The 17,594-nt window shown below is 38.2% G+C and overlaps 1 protein-coding gene across 5 annotated transcripts in view; it reads left to right on the forward strand.

Annotated features, from left to right (window-relative positions):
* agrn (agrin) overlaps positions 1-17,594 on the forward strand; it is a 526,155-nt gene that overhangs the window by 158,329 nt on the left and 350,232 nt on the right. The window lies entirely within an intron of this gene.

A 17,594-nucleotide genomic window follows, 5' to 3' on the forward strand; every position in this document is an offset into this window, starting at 1 on the left:
AAAGATAGAACACTTGAATGTGGATCTTCAGCTCATCAACATTGAATAAATGTTGATCATACAAATTTTTAGGTGCAGGCGACGCAGAACAGACTTCTAGCCTCGGGTGGAAACCAGCAAGCTGTGGCGGCTAGCTTCAAACTGGCGTCGAGCACTGCGTCCTGTGTTTTGTCCGAGGTCTGCAAAGCCCTCCAGCCTGATTTGTTTGCCGTGTCCTACAACCAGCCAGTGGGCCATAGCAGATTTCTGGCGGCTATGGAACTCACCAAACTGCGTTGGAAGGCTTGATGTTAACGTTATCATAAAAGCACCGAGGCACTCTGAATCAATGATGATGTAATGAGTGTGAACTGTCTGTTGTTGAAAATTAAACATCAAAACAACTCTTTTGACACCAAATCTGTGCTTTATTCTTCATATACTTGAAGTGTGACATGTAAATAAGTCACAGACTCACAGCAAACATATGTACACAATAAATAATGAAGTGCATCAACCAAAAATACGACATTAAGTGATAAAAAGCTGGCTGTTTTTTGCCGACTGGGTCACCGCTTCGTGCGGCCATTCGATTCCGAAAAAACACTTATTGGACTCGGTGGTTCTTCCTTTTTTTTATTCAATCACTGGCTGACCTCCACCCCCGTATTTTCAGCAATCTCCTCCCACGAATTGCTTGCCATTTGGCAATCTTCATAATGTCTTGATGAGACATTGTAGAAGTTGTTGTACTTGCTCTTCGTTGATACTCTCATTGGCTTGGTCCATTTTTGGGTGTTGCAAAATCATGTTTGAAAATGGCGGTGATTACGCGCTGAACCGGAAATAACAGTCTGAGCGGAGCAATCAGAGTCCATTTCGTTCGACGTTAGGCTAGGTTAGAAAATTCAATGGGAGCACGTCAGGCTACGGCGCAGGGTCGTAAATCGGGTCTTCCTTGATGGTGTAGGTCTGACGCGGAAGCATAACTCGGCCTTAACACGGGACCACATTGCGACTGGTGTTCTTTGGCTGATTGACTTTAACGGCCGTGTTTAACTGCGTTGTCGCGCTGTAGACGTTTCTGGTATGTTACCGGTGTTAGTGTAGGCGTTCTATGTATTTCTTGTTGTTGTTTGTACTTCTTCTGTCTTTCTCTCCTTCTTTTCGTCTGTCCCCCCATAACTCCTTGCTGTTTGCTGCTTTCTATTGATAAAGGAGGCATGTTGAATGATCACAATTGGAATAGGTCATATGCCCATCTGATACATTAAAACTGTTCAGACCAATTGGATACCCAGATTTCCATTGTCCATGTCAAGCAGCTGAACAGGACAGGTTTAAGAGACAGAGAGAAAAAAAAGTAATGTCATGCCATGATTAACAAATATTGGTCCATATGTAACACACATCAGATTACAAGGCACACTGTCAGCTTTTAAGAAAATTGAAGGCTTTTAGGTGCGCCTTACAGTGTGAAAGTACGCTAGATACAATGAGCTACAGAATTCTTTGCAGTGCAGGACCACCCACCCGACCCCCATGGCAACCCAAATGTTGTTAATGTCCCAAGACACCTCCCAAAAAACAAACATACAAAAAACAAAACTGAAGTTGTCACTGCTTTCCAGTTCAAAATTATACAAATTATTGTACTTTATTCTTTCCCGATACAGAGCAGTGGAGAAATGTTTCCTCCATTTTCTGATCACGTGACTAGCAATGGCAATTCTACTCTTTATTTCTTTAAGTGGCCAGAGGCTTGTTTGTAGAAAAAATCTTTAGAGGTTGATGAAACAGAGAAATTCAAAGGACAAATGGAAAGGAGACATGTCCAATCGTGCTGGTCCTGCAACCTTTGGTGGACTGTAATAGACGTAATGAAAATTGATTTCCGAGCCACTTATTTTACGTTCACCTTGGTTTAGAAAGAAAATTATTATCCTCTTACAGACACATGTCCTCAATCTGGAGAGCTTTAATTGTCATTTTTATTATGATTATAGAATGTTTTTTGGACCTTCACATGGTTGCTTTTCATCTTCAGTAGTTTATCAGCTTGCATCTGGTGCTAAGCGTCGAGTGATGAAACTACCCGTACAATGCAACCATCACCAGAGAATACCTTAAAGGGCAACATGTAACAATCCTAAAAATACCTTGATATCAACTTTTTTTGTGTTCATTGGTGACTTCTATCTTTATGCTCATCTTCTGGTCTTGGAGGTCATCCACTTTTCTTGCTCTTTAGTGGAAGAGTGGTAGGTAAAAAGGTATGTTGTGCTTTATCGATGGCAGAAGAGGAGACGGTCGATGAGTCAACATTATTGATTTGGGCACCGATATGCGACTGAGCAAAGATAAACTTTGCTGTTGCTATTCGGGGTTGAAGGGCCATATTGCGCTCCAAGCCAAGGTCAGACCGACTGCTTTCAGTTTCATGGAGTGGATTTACAACACATCGACTCTATTACCATTTTTCTGCTCCCTAGTGGCACAATTCAAATATGGGTTGTGGCAGCTAGAAATCGGGGTGTGCTAGAAAAATTATGTATATTATATATTTATATTTATATTTATATCTGAATTCAGAAAACACTGAGGGAAAAAAATGTGTGATGAAGTGATCAAGAGTGTTGTAGGTGCCCTTGTAGTTGATTCCTCCTATCCTACTTATTAGTCAGATACAATCCTCACTTTCCCCTGTTTTATTTCCATGTGGAGCTCCCTGGTAAAATGAAACCATCCCCCCACATAAGGAATAGTGCTGCGGAATGAACATTGGAGCGTCATCTTAAATGCGACATTTTGCTGTAGAATTTTGTAACCTCAATAACTAGGAACAACATCTAACGAATAACATTACAAAAAAATCAATGACAGACAATGATAGAGAAATGTGTAGTGTTCAGATGAAACATAAAATTCTACAAAATGAATCCATTTAGATGTTATGCATGATTAATAAAAATATTGCCATAAATCTGCTTTGTTTTTCCAAGCACATAAAACATCCTATTATTTAAAAAAAAAAAAAAAAATTGTGGCTGGTTTTGCTGCCTTAAGTCAAATAAGAATATAGAGTATGTAATATGATTAAACGCTTTGTGGTTCATCATTTGGTCACCTCAGGCTACTGTTTATCTAATTTTACTTGTCAGATATTCTGCAAGCGAAGCAAAGCAAATTGCAGAAAATCAACCATCACCTTTGTTGTATAGTTTGCCTGCACTATTTTGATAATGTGGATCGCACTAGACTTGTGGGGGGAAAAAAAAAAGTTTAAAATCAAGTTGCTAACCGTAATGGGTTAAAATGTCTCCCGTGCAGCATCTGTGTACCTGTCAAGTCGTTTCATTGGTCAAGAGACATTATGTGATGTTCTCACTGTGTGACCTACGGTTTCAAAATAAGTGCATCCCAAAGTTTTTGTTGTGTGTATTAATGTTGTAGCAGTCTAAAACAAGATACGTTTATTATGAATTAATTTTTTCAGAACCCGACTCTTGTGCTAACTTGTCATGTACAGGCAATTCGTCTACTGTGTAACTCCTATTGAACAGTCCTGTTACCACAAAATCAAACATCAGTCTCCAAGGCATTCACTTCACTATAAGTTGACGGAACATCAGACTTAGGGCCGATCGTAGGGGGCCTATGATAAAAAACTTAAAATTTAGCCACTAATGACCTAAAACCAAAACAGGCACCTCCCTTAGGCATATATGAGTCTCCATGAGCAGCGGCATGAAAAAATTCAAAGTTGTTCCATAATAAAATTATTAATTATTTATTATTATTATTTATTTTATTCTTCTTCTTATTATTATTAATTATTTTTTATGTAAGTAAAACAACTTAAAATGGCTAGATAGCAGATTTTATGCTAGATGCACAAAAATCACCAAATGAAGAGATAATCACCAATATTTTCAGGATGAATAGCAATATTTAACATATCAAGTTTTTGCCAGAAATAGCAACTTACATTTAATTTTTTATTTTTTATTTTTCAAATCCAACATGGCGGCCATCACAAAACAAAGAGCTTTTTTGGTTGAAAATTCTTGTAAATAAATGCTTAAATTGCACAATTTCAATAGATATGAACGTAAAACAGTCCAGATTGTTTGTTAAAGACAAAATGGGAAGTTAGCGTTCATTTTACGTAAATATTTCAAGCCAGAGTTACAGTATTGTGTAATTCAACATGGCGGCCATCACGAAACAAAGAGCTTTTTAAGTTGAAAATTCCTGTAAATAAATGTTTAAATCGCACAATTTCTATGTCTATGCATGTAAAACTGTCTAGATTTTTGGTTAAAGGCAAATCCCCCCCCCCCCCCCCCCCCCAAAAAAAAAAACCCCAGCAGTTATCGTTCATTTTACGTAAATATTTCAAGCCAAAATTACAGTATTGTGTAATTCAACATGACGGCCATCACGAAACAAAGAGCTTTTTAAGATGAAAATTCTTGTAAATAAATGCTTAAATCGTGCAATCTCTATAGACATGAACGTAAAATAGTCTAGATTCTACATTAAAAGCAAAAAATGGGCAGTTATCATTCAGTTTACGTAAATTTATAAAGCCAAAGTTACACTAATTTTATCCGTTGATTTTTTTTTCACGTTTCAAAGTGCATGCATGGTGCTATTTACTATAATTACCTTGAATCCTCGGCCAAATCACTCTTGAGAAACTCCTGTCTGCTTGTATGCAGTAAAACCTTCGTCCTGTTACCACATAAATCCGCCGTTAGAACGCAGCGTGTGTTTGAGTTATCACGGTGAAAGCCAACTCAACGTTCTGCTTGGGTTGGCCCCCTGCGTCGTGGCGCAATGTCTGTGAGAGCTGTCTTGTCAACAGATGGTGGAGTCTATGTGCAAAGATTGATACGTACTGGTCCATGCTACATAGCTACCAAGTTTCAAGACGAGTGGTTCACGAATAATGCAGGAGTAGGACTTTAAAGTTAGTGTCCACAAGAACAATAACAACCTAAATGGCGACTTGATCGTACTTCAGCCTTTAAAAATGTTATTAATTAAAAACTACCTACAGTTGGGCAAATAAGTATTTAGTCAACCACTAATTGGTCAAGTTCTCCCACTTGAAAATATTAGAGAGGCCTGTAATTGTCAACATGGTTAAACCTCAACCATGAGAGACAGAATGTGGAAAAAAAAACAGAAAATCACATTATTTGATTTTTAAATAATTTATTTGCAAATCATGGTGGAAAATAAGTATTTGGCCAATACCAAAAGCTCATCTCAGCTTGTGAAGAATTACAGAAAACGTTTGGCCTCCGGTATTGCCAACAAAGGGTACATAACAAAGTATTGAGATTAACTTTTGGTATAGACCAAATACTTATTTTCCACCATGATTTGCAAATAAATTATTTAAAATCAAACAATGTGATTTTCTGTTTTTTTTTTCACATTCTGTCTCTCATGGTTGAGGTTTACCCATGTTGACAATTACAGGCCTCGCTAATATTTTCAAGTGGGAGAACTTGCACAAATAGTGGTTGACTAAATACTTATTTGCCCCACTGTATGTGCGATGCTTTGTCTATGCATCTTTTTGACACATTTTCAGGGACGTAGGTTCTTCTTGTTAGAAGGCAGTAACGTTTTTCATTAATGTTGTTACAAAGGGTTCTAGTTTCGAATCAGGTACATATAGAAAGCTGACAAACTGTTTGTTTTTTCAAATTCATTACTGGCTAAAGGCAAAATAATTATTTTTTTTCTCTCCCAAAAGCATTATGTTTGAGTGGAGGAATGAGAATTATTATATTTATTTGTTTGTTTTGCTTCTTATACATGTGCAACGTTCAGGCGAATTGTTTTATTTCACATTTAAAAATAATAGTTTTGTGTCTCTAATCGTGGATCAAGAATCATGATACCAATCAAATTGAGCATTTTTTAATCAATACAGCTATACTAGATAGAGTACATATCGGGTCGACCTAGTATCAAAGATTTCCTACCCTAATTCACACATCTACAGAACCTCGGTGAAGTTGGCCCCCCCATCCAACGCAAATTTATAGAAAAATTATGTCATTTGTTTGTGCTAGGTTTGTGCTTAATTTTTGTTTGTTTGTGCTGTTATCACTTTATAGATATTAACAATTCTTTTATAGGTCAATCTGAGGTCAACCAGCCCCCAATTTTTAATAAAAAATGGCGTCAATCGTTTGTGCTTCGTTTGTGCTGTAAAAATTTTCGTTTGTGCTGCTATCATTTTTGAGATATTGAGATATTCGACTGATGACGTCATGCGGCCCTCCATTTGCTGCAAAATTTACCCGAAATGGTGCCATTTGTTCATGCTATGTTTGTTCTGTAAATATTTTGTCTGTGCTATCGTTTTATAGATATTGAGATAATTTCAAGTGATGACGTCAATCGCAGCACCTCCGTCGCGACTGACGAAGCGTACCAGCTCTCTCAATAACAGAGGGTTGTCCAAACAACTAGCGCAAATGTAATACAAACGAATGGCACCCCTTCCATTCCATTTTGCAGTAAATGGGGTCCTGTGAGTCACATCATCACTCGAAATTAACATACTTTTTTTAGCACAAACCTAGCAAAATCAAATGACATCATTTTTCTATAAATTTGCGTCGATCCTACAGAGGTTCACCATTTGAATCTCCCCTACTGCTTTACTTTTGCACATACATCTGTATTTTATTCCACTGAAAACATTCATGATAGTTTAAAGAATAAATTGTTCATAGATGTGCATCGTTATTGTCTAAATGTGCCTGTGATTGGCTGACCGTTCCAGGGTGTACCTCACCATAATGAGGACAAATGTGGTAGAAAGTGGATGGATGATGAAATAACGGTGCTATCCATGGTGCTGAAATCCATGGTGCTTTTTCCTTCACATTTCGTATTATTAGTCATTGAATTTTACATTTGTTGCCTTCTGTACATACACAAACAAGTGGCAACATAAAAATAAAATAGTCAAACTGGAACAACCTTTATTGGAAACAATCTTGTTGATGGTAGCTTTGCATGTATTGCAAAACCCACCATCTATGTTATTTACAAACAGTGTTGTCACATATTACTTGAAAAAGTAATTTAATTACTGATTACGCCTCAAAAAAGTAATCTAGTTAATTTACTGATTGCTTTATTAACAAAGTTACTTTAAAAGTAATTCATCACTTTTTACCAATTTTTCTCCATTTGCTGCCTCAACATAAGAATGATAGAGTTGATTTCAACCACCATTGACTCGCGCTAGCCCTGAAACTAACAAATAACTGACAAACTGCATGGAATTTGTTCAAATCAACTCCAACGATTAATGAAACCCCCGCTAACTTGAAGATTAAGCCTAATGTAAAAAATTCTGAACTTTCCCTCTAAAATAAAGATCTAGACATGAAAATGCTTTCTATAAAAGTTGAAAAGCAATAAAACAAACAACAGAAATGAATGAAATGAACAAGAATTCTACAAAGTACCGTACTGTCCCGAATATAAGACAATGCTTTTGCATTGAAATAAGACTGAAAAAGTAGGGCTCGTCTTATATTAGCGGTCTAGACGTTACACCCATTCACGACGCTAGATGGCGCCAGATATCATTTAGTCGATTTTCTGTCATGACAGATCTCAGCTACTCTCAAGTTTAACCAGTTTGCATTATTTTATTGCAATGTTTTTCCTTCTTCAGATTTGTTTCAAGACTACAGTTACAGTTAGACTTCACTTTGATGGTTAATGCAGTTATTGCATTTTTTTTTTTTTTTTTTTTTAAATCACAATAGATTGGTTTATTTACATTTCAAAAACCAGAAGCCATTCATTTACGAATGTGATTGCACTTTAGTTTACATATTTAAATGTTCAGATATTAAGATTTGAATGAGGCAAAATAACATGCTTTTTCTCTCAAATATATTGTTCTCATCATTTGTTTCAGATGTACAGTAATTATTTTCTGTACAAAAGCTAATTTGGTGTTCAAAAAGTCTTTTTTCAAACTTGAGTCTTGAAAAAGAAGGGGTCGTCTTATAATCAAGGCCGTCTTATATTCGGGCCAATACGGTATTTCATAATGGGTCAAAATTATTTTTTGAACGGCACCTTATAGACTGTCCTTTGCTTTGCTTAGCAAAAACTACACCTGAAGAGGCAACATGGATATTCAGAATTTCTTTAAACCTAACCTTTCAAAAGCTACTAACAACTGAGCTTGAACCGAGGATTGAACACGAACAGTGTGAAGATACTATATAGTTATACCGTACTGTATAGGCCAAAAGTATGGACACACCTCAAGGGTGGATACTTTGAAGAATGTAGAATATAAAAGTTGTTTTCACTTATTTCACTTTTTCTTTGGCAAGTACATAATTCCACATGTTCATTCATATAATTCCACATGTTCATTCATAGTTTTGATACAGTGTCTTGCAAAAGTATTCGGCCCCCTTGAACCTTGCAACCTTTCGCCACATTTCAGGCTTCAAACATAAAGATATAACATTTAAATTTTTTGTCAAGAATCAACAACAAGTGGGACATAATCGTGAAGTGGAACAAAATTTATTGGATAATTTCAACTTTTTTAACAAATAAAAAACTGAAAAGTGGGGCGTGCAATATTATTCGGCCCCCTTGCGTTAATACTTTGTAGCGCCACCTTTTGCTCCAATTACAGCTGCAAGTCGCTTGGGGTATGTTTCTATCAGTTTTGCACATCGAGAGACTGACATTCTTGCCCATTCTTCCTTGCAAAACAGCTCGAGCTCAGTGAGGTTGGATGGAGAGTGTTTGTGAACAGCAGTCTTCAGCTCTTTCCACAGATTCTCAATTGGATTCAGGTCTGGACTTTGACTTGGCCATTCTAACACCTGGATACGTTTATTTTTGAACCATTCCATTGTAGATTTGGCTTTATGTTTTGGATCATTGTCCTGTTGGAAGATAAATCTCCGTCCCAGTCTCAGGTCTTGTGCAGATACCAACAGGTTTTCTTCCAGAATGTTCCTGTATTTGGCTGCATCCATCTTCCCGTCAATTTTAACCATCTTCCCTGTCCCTGCTGAAGAAAAGCAGGCCCAAACCATGATGCTGCCACCACCATGTTTGACAGTGGGGATGGTGTGTTCAGGGTGATGAGCTGTGTTGCTTTTACGCCAAACATATCGTTTTGCATTGTGGCCAAAAAGTTCAATTTTGGTTTCATCTGACCAGAGCACCTTCTTCCACATGTTTGGTGTGTCTCCCAGGTGGCTTGTGGCAAACTTTAAACAAGACTTTTTATGGATATCTTTGAGAAATGGCTTTCTTCTTGCCACTCTTCCATAAAGGCCAGATTTGTGCAGTGTACGACTGATTGTTGTCCTATGGACAGACTCTCCCACCTCAGCTGTAGATCTCTGCAGTTCATCCAGAGTGATCATGGGCCTCTTGGCTGCATCTCTGATCAGTTTTCTCCTTGTTTGAGACGAAAGTTTGGAAGGACGGCCGGGTCTTGGTAGATTTGCAGTGGTCTGATGCTCCTTCCATTTCAATATGATGGCTTGCACAGTGCTCCTTGAGATGTTTAAAGCTTGGGAAATCTTTTTTGTATCCAAATCCGGCTTTAAACTTCTCCACAACAGTATCTCGGACCTGCCTGGTGTGTTCCTTGGTTTTCATAATGCTCTCTGCACTTTAAACAGAACCCTGAGACTATCACAGAGCAGGTGCATTTATACGGAGACTTGATTACACACAGGTGGATTCTATTTATCATCATCGGTAATTTAGGACAACATTGGATCATTCAGAGATCCTCACTGAACTTCTGGAGTGAGTTTGCTGCACTGAAAGTAAAGGGGCCGAATAATATTGCACGCCCCACTTTTCAGTTTTTTATTTGTTAAAAATGTTTAAATGATCCAATAAATGTTGTTCCACTTCACGATTGTGTCCCACTTGTTGTTGATTCTTGACAAAAAAATTAAATTTCATATCTTTATGTTTGAAGCCTGAAATGTGGCGAAAGGTTGCAAGATTCAAGGGGGCCGAATACTTTTGCAAGGCACTGTATCTTTAGTGAGAATTTACAATAGTAGTGAAAATATATAAAACGCACAAATGATGAGGTGTGTCCAAACTTTTGACTTTTGTTTCAGAGTCATCAACATGTTTTGCCCCCCCCCCCAACAGAAGTCAAACTCCGCCTATGGTTACAATCTGTAACTAATAAAATGTACGTAAAGGCTGGTTATAAACTGAAATGCTGGCTGCCTCGTTACCTTTGTTTCCAGTTTTGTCGCGTTGTGCTGTAATTCCAAGTTGTTTCTTCAATTGGATGTCGAGTTTTTAGCGGTTGACAAGTTGAAATTCGAAGTTTGCAACGCATGGAGATATTTTTGTCATCTTTTCTAGACAGAAATGTGAAGTAATGGCTGTATTTCCAGTGAGCAAATGCAGCCGTTTGTGGTATCTCACTTGCCTCTTCCACTGTTAGCATCCTAACGAGCCAGGCTATGTAGTTGGCTGCCGCCACAGACAGCGCTCACACAGCATGGGAATACATGTGACCCGTTTTTTTTCCCCAATGAAAAAATGTGACATGTGATGTCATTCCCAAACTCAGGAGCAACATTTTCTAAATTTTGAAATGCTCTTCGTACATTACTACAGTATTCTTCATTCTACATACATTATGAGGCCACAACAAAATTGTAATGCAAAGGAACAGAGGAAACTACTTTAATCAGATTATTTCTCATTACTGAAAGAATCAGATTACAGTAACGCGTCATCGTTACTGACAACAGTGTTTACAAGTGATTTCATGCTTGATGATCAATGACAAAATCTACTGATTTGAGGCAGGAATGGAAAACAAAATGCTGTTTCAGAATGCTCCCCCCCGAAACATGCAACTGTCTCAGGTCTCTCTTGTGATTGCCACCTCCCTTGTATTAAAATTCACTTTCATTGTCATGTAAAATTGTGCCATAAAAGCATTCTAAGGCAAAAGGAAACAAGATTTAAAGCTTCCCTCAATGGCTGCACTCTTGCAAGAAATACAAAGCATGTTGACGGCTGTCTGCTTTTCAGAACGACAGTGTGCGCACATGATGGGCCAATCACACGTGCTATTGAGTGCCTGCTCCATTTGTTGCCTTGGTGAGTTAAGACATACGATCTGGCTTTTGGATCCCCAGGGAACCACTGGGCACTGTGGGGGCTTGTAAGGGTCAAATGCTAAAGATCTGGTTTGGATCAAGAGCTGATAGGTGTATTTTGGGGGTGGGTGGGGGTGGGTAAGTGGAAACCTCAGAGGAGCACTGGGAGGACAATTGGAGTATGTGAGGAAAGGTCCAACATGTTCCTCCTGCTTTGAATGCAGGGCGTGTAGTGTTCCACATGGCATAGTTATCATTCAGCTTGTGGGGGAATGGTTTGCAGGTGTTGAAATGAAAATGAACTAAATGTCAGAAGAGGTGTTCCAGCTCGCCTTGTCGAAAAACACAGTGTGCCAAATTGTGGAACGTACTTCCACAAATTGCTACGAGCAGACCATCGCCTCGCACTCTTCCCTCTTTTCTCTCTCTACTCTCATTTTGATGGCACCTTCTTTTTTCTCCTCATCTTTGGGATGGTGTTCAAAATGAAATCTCACAAATCACCATTTTTTTTCAAGCCGCAGCGTGGTGTTTTCTCCATACGAGGTGTTGCCGTGGCAACCAGGCAATAATTCATCCCCCCGCTGTCTTGCGACGATCATGGATGCATGGATTTGGCATGACTTGTGAGATGTGAAATGTTGGTCTTGCTTTCAGTAGAATGTGTTTTACTTTATGAGCTAAACTGATTCAATTTGTATTTGGGTGGGGGAATGAAGGGGTCAAGGTCGTGGCCTGTGAGTCAGCCGCATGCAAGATGATTGTAATAGACTTGTGTAAAAAGCTTACCCTGAATTGTCTGACTTGCTTGGTTTCTTGGACGACTTAACATTTTTACTTCTGCCAAGAAGGTTATGTTTTCATGGATGGTTTGTGACTTTGCAGGATTACCCACAAAAAAGCCTTGACTTATCTGAATTTCATGAAAATTTGATGAGGATGGGGGCATGGGCCAAGAGAGAACCCATTGCATTTTGGTGCAGATTTAAATAAAATTAAAGATCCCCTCTCTTTCTTGATTCTCTTTCTTTTCTTAATTTCACATGAAATGACAAAATTCAGACAGATGTATTTTTCTGAGGGATAACAATTGAGATTTATTAAATTATTGCGGCGGTCTGACATTGTAGTTTAGGAGTTCCCGTACTACAGTGTGTACTTATGCAAAGTTTACGAAATTATCCTGAGGCAATTAGTTTTTATGAAATCACAGAAATACTGAACTACAGTTTGAATTCATTTGCTTCAGGTTTTCAAGTGAGGAGCATGTTATAAAGTAAATATTATGTACTAGCAGTATGGCCAGGTGTTTCCTGGCATACCACTTGTGCTGTTAATGGGGCTCTCTCACCCCCCCACACAGACATGTTTTCCTTACTTGAAAAATCAGCTATACTAACCACGAAAATAGTCACAAAGAAGTCGTACCACTTGATGATGGATGGTCAGTTGTTATTCTTGCTGGGGTAACAGGTAAAAGTTTGCCTGATGTTCAATATACGCTTCACACTCAGTACTTACTTACCTGCACGTATGGTGCCTGCAAAGCTGCTTCAAAGTTGCATTTGCAACTACATCACAAATGTAGTATGTGGAGGATAATTACGGAAACTGTCAAAAATTTCGGCTGCATTTGTAGTCTCTCCATATTTATATGCAAAAACAGTGCTAGACGCTTCCCATCCTGCATTCTGTGTTACGTTGAAGTGGGAAGCTCGCGATTCGATTACGGGTTCAGATTCGATCATAAATCGATTATTGATTCACTCCCGCCCCCTTTCCCCCAGCTATTAGATGCTTTTCGTACATTAGTTACAAAAATAGTACAAAAATCCTTTCAAGCTTAAATAAACTACTATTTCAGTATGAAGTTAACAGTTCAAAACAGTAAATAAAATCCTTAAATCCCCATTCTGTATCAGCAGCTTTAAACTACATTCAATTGATTTAACTCATTCACTCCCAGCCATTTTCACCAGCGCAAGGCCCTTCGCTCCCGGCCGTTTTTCTGGATTTTGACTGACTTTGCAAGGCACACAGAAAATCCTGTTCTATTGCTATATAAACATGGAACCGACAAAAGAAAGATTAGATTATCTTCTTTAAGCAGAAAAAAGTAAGTTCAGATCTTTTTCCATTCTTTAGAAATCAGCATTAGAAAATAGCTTAGTTTGAGCAAGTTTCCAATTTCTGATGAAAAAAACGGAGAAAATGAGCTTTTTGTAAACGCATACATTTCAAACAAAACTTAGATTTTAACAAAGCTATTTTTTGCATTAGTTACATCCCAAACATCTGAATAATGTTTTCCTTTTACAAAATACAACCAGACAGACAGACAACAGACAAATAAAGCCTTTGATAGCAAAGTAACAATTTATTTACATATGACTACTGAGAGATGACGCTTTGTCGCCGAGATGACGCCATTGTCGCCACGTCAGCCATGTAAACCTTTCCCTCATCGTTGTCTGTCTCACAAAGATGGATTATTTTTACGTCTCTGCGGGGTCTGCTCGGCGAGCTGCTGCACTGGGGGTCCCACTCGTTTTGCTCGGTCGTCCAGTGCCTGGCCTCCCAGGCGTCCTCTCGGTTGTTTTGTTCAGTCGGAGCGCCGGCTGTCATCATGCCACCAGCACTCTGACCGCTGCCCGGCCGTTCATTGCTGTTGAATCGGGTTGCGGGTCTTACAAAATGCGCTACTGCACTCCAGTGGCAAGTTTTAAAATGGGTTTGGAGCTTTGTTTTTTGTTTCTCAGATAGATCGCAAGCTATAGCTTCTTGTAAAAAAAAAAAAAACGCAAAAGACGTATAAATACGTTTTTGGGACAGTGAAACATTTAAAAATAGAATGTATTTATACGTTTCTCGGAGCAAATGAGTTAATGTTGTGTTACATAATGTGTAATGTGTAATAATGTGTTACATAATTTCCCTTTTGTCTACTTTCGACATGTGAAAGTTTTAAAACTGTTTCATCATTTAAATATAAATTCAAGTCAAGATTTTGCTGATTTAGGAGTATTTTAGATAAAAAGTTCTTTAGGTTCGCTCAGAAGGTTTGTTCCGAAAGAGCTTCCCTGAGAAGTCTACTGCTTTAAGATGGCGGCTGTTTACTAACGCCGGCGAGTCTGTCATTTTGCATGTAGTTCTCTATACATGTGCTAACGCCGCCGAGTCTGTCAGTTCGCATTTAGTTCTATATACATGTGATATCTACCGTAGCATTAGGTGGGCGAAGTTTGTAGCAACGTGGGCGAAGTTTGTAACAAATGGCCGTTGTTTGTAGCGGCTGTCAGCGTTTTTTATCTAGCGGCATGAGTTGTGGAATGTGGATGTTTGCTCTCGGTCCGTTCCTCATTGTGTCCCGAAGACCGCGCTATGTTTTAATTCCGCTTTACTTAGCATATTTAAATAATCGGAATGTGGATGTTTGTGAATCGTTCTCCAATCCTCAGCGGCCGAATCGCGAATAATCTAAGAATCGGAAATTTCACATACCTTTAGTGTTAGGGACAGTCCACAAATTACATAACACACAAAAAAAAAATTCAATAAAGATCAATAAAAACATTCTTTCTCATTCTGTATGCTGTAAAAGTTGGTGAAGGAAGGCTACTAATTAACACAGCTAAAATTTTCAATATATCAATCATTTGGGAAGAGTAGAAGACTTTCAAGGAATTTGTAACTCGTGGATAGGCTCTGGCAGGAGAAGCACAATTTCTAACTGTGTTTTGTATAAAAAATTCAAAGAAAGTAACGCGTTATACCCAACACTGTAGTGATATCTATAGTCTCGCATGGCCTTTGTTTAAATTAAGACCTGATATAAAATGTTGCCTTGAGAACACAAACGCCCCAAATGGAAAATGAAAAAAGCGTATCGATGTAGCTCCTGAATCGGAACAAAACAAACCGACCGCAGGTGTGAGCGTACCCTGCGTCTAGTCTAAATATGTGTGTGCAGTCACTGGTCTAAATGTCTTTTCCAGTTCATGGTACCTATTACTTTTCACTGTGGTTGTTCCTCTTCATTTAGCTCATTTAGCAGTTTGTTTGTCAGATGAATAATGGATAAGGTGGCTTGTGGCCCCGGCAACACGCCAAGCACATCGCTGTGATGCGTTAGCTCGGAAAAAAAAAAAAAAAAAAAAAAAAAAAAAAAAATCGAGCCCGCTCACCTCCCTCTGACTCCACTCCCGCCACTTGTGGATGACAGACGGATTGATGCATAGGCTCTTACTCTTGTTCAGTCTTGCCATTTATGCTCAGGATTAAAAGGGAAGGTCATATAGGAGTATTGTTTTCATCCATCATGTACATAAAGCTTTTTCAGGTTATAGAAGAAGAACTTACACCACACGCTTCCATTCACTTCAGACTATTGTGTTTTTTTCTCTGACATACATTCCACATGTATTCATCTTGAAGAATCCATCTGTCCATTCATCTATCAATGTTGTATTGGATGGGGAGTAAGGGTGTAACGGTACATGTATTTGTATTGAACCGTTTCGGTATGTGGTGCTCGGTTCGGAATGGAGGCGTACAGAATGAGTTTCTGACGTAATGTAAACCTTACTTTTCGAGGCTGTGAGTCGATTGGGTTACAGTTTCACTGAGTAGATTATATTTACTCCGTCTTTTCTACTATAATGAGGACCAACACGGTAGGACAGTATAACCTAGAAACATCAACGGCACGACAACGTGGCCGCCGCGAGAACGCAGTGAAACGCGGTCGTTAAAGTGAATCTGCCAATGCACACCAGTCGCAGTGCGGCCGCGTGTTAGACGTGTCCCAGAAGCGGCTCAACACGACGCACGTGAAAAGAACTGCAGAGTTTACTATTTGACGCGAGACGCGACCCTCCTGTGTCAACACTACTACCGGTAGCTAGGATCGGGCAGACCGGAAGTCACTCGTGTAAAAATATGGTGGCTCCGGTCGATTTTCAAACTAATATGCAATCGTCACCCACCTTTTGAGTCCATCAGATCTCTTGAGTGGTAGATCGGGGCACAGTTTACTTATCTTTGTTGATTTACTGCTGTCTTCTCTGCTATAATAATAACCAACACGGCCCCGTGTTCAATACAAAACCCTCTTACCACAACAAAACAAGTAGGAACTAAAGTTATACAACATAAAATATTCATTATAAATGAATACTACATCACATTTGTAAAATATAAACACATGATAAAATAAATAATAGCCCATTTAAATAAAATAAATTGAAATGAGCTAAAACACCTGTAATCAAATAATAAGAATAATACACAGATCCTGCTTACACAATTAAATTTATTAATTTCTGTGTGGCGCTTTAACTTGAGAAAATCCACCAATAAAGCTTTTGAAAACCATTCATAAGAAACAAAAATGATTCATTTAGGCATTTCATTTGCAAAATCCATGTTGAAATCTTTCTCATTGGGATTGCTTTTCTCTTTAGCACAGGACTTCTTTTTTCTTCTTTCTTTCAGAAAGAAAGCTGACCAATACGTGTGGTCTGAAAGGCAAATTGTTGTTGGATTATCTTTAAATACCCGCTACTTTTTGAGCAGAATTCTAGCTTTGTATAGGCTAATGTTCCTATTGTTGAAAGATGTCTAATAAAAAACTAGCACATTTATATTTTGCATTTTGTTTTCTTACTGTACCGAAAATGAACCAAACCGTGACCTCAAAACCGAGGTACGTACCGAATCGAGATTTTTGTGTACCGTTACACCTCTAATGGGGAGCCATCCTAGTTATCCGAGGTACGTACCGAATCGAGATTTTTGTGTACCGTTACACCCCTAATGGGGAGCCATCCTAGTTATTTTCATTTACACTTGGTGCAGATGAACAAGTGTGCATTACAAACGAAAAAAAAGCAGTTTTGGCATTTTTGAAAATATGCTGAAACATATCAACATTAATGATGATGTATAATCAATGTTTTATGTTTCCATGAATTCAATAGGATTGTTTCTTATCTGATTGATATATCAACCTAGATCAGGGGTTGGCAACCCAAAATCCTGAAAGAGCCATATTTGGCCAAAAAAACAAAAAACAAATATGTTTGAAGCCGCAAAAAATGAAAAGCCTTATATAAGCGTTATAATGAAGGCAACAAATGTTTTATGTAGTATCTATGTTAGCTATTTTTGCCTACTATCAAAATGACAAAGTTGGATATATATACATAATGAGCCTTCATGATTAAATGTTTATTTTCTTTGCAGTGCATTCTATGGAGAATGACGCACCACATGACTACTTGTTGTTGTTGATTAAAATATTAATTATGTTTAATTGCTTTGATAAAATTAAAGAAATGCAATAACCAAGTCCGAATTTTGATGTCATTTGTATTTTGAAGATTCGAAAAAAATAAAATAAAAAAATAGAATGTGCATATCGCGCTCCTTATCTGAGCA

This window comes from Corythoichthys intestinalis, chromosome 2, assembly GCF_030265065.1.
Source record: "Corythoichthys intestinalis isolate RoL2023-P3 chromosome 2, ASM3026506v1, whole genome shotgun sequence".
Taxonomy (NCBI): domain Eukaryota; kingdom Metazoa; phylum Chordata; class Actinopteri; order Syngnathiformes; family Syngnathidae; genus Corythoichthys; species Corythoichthys intestinalis.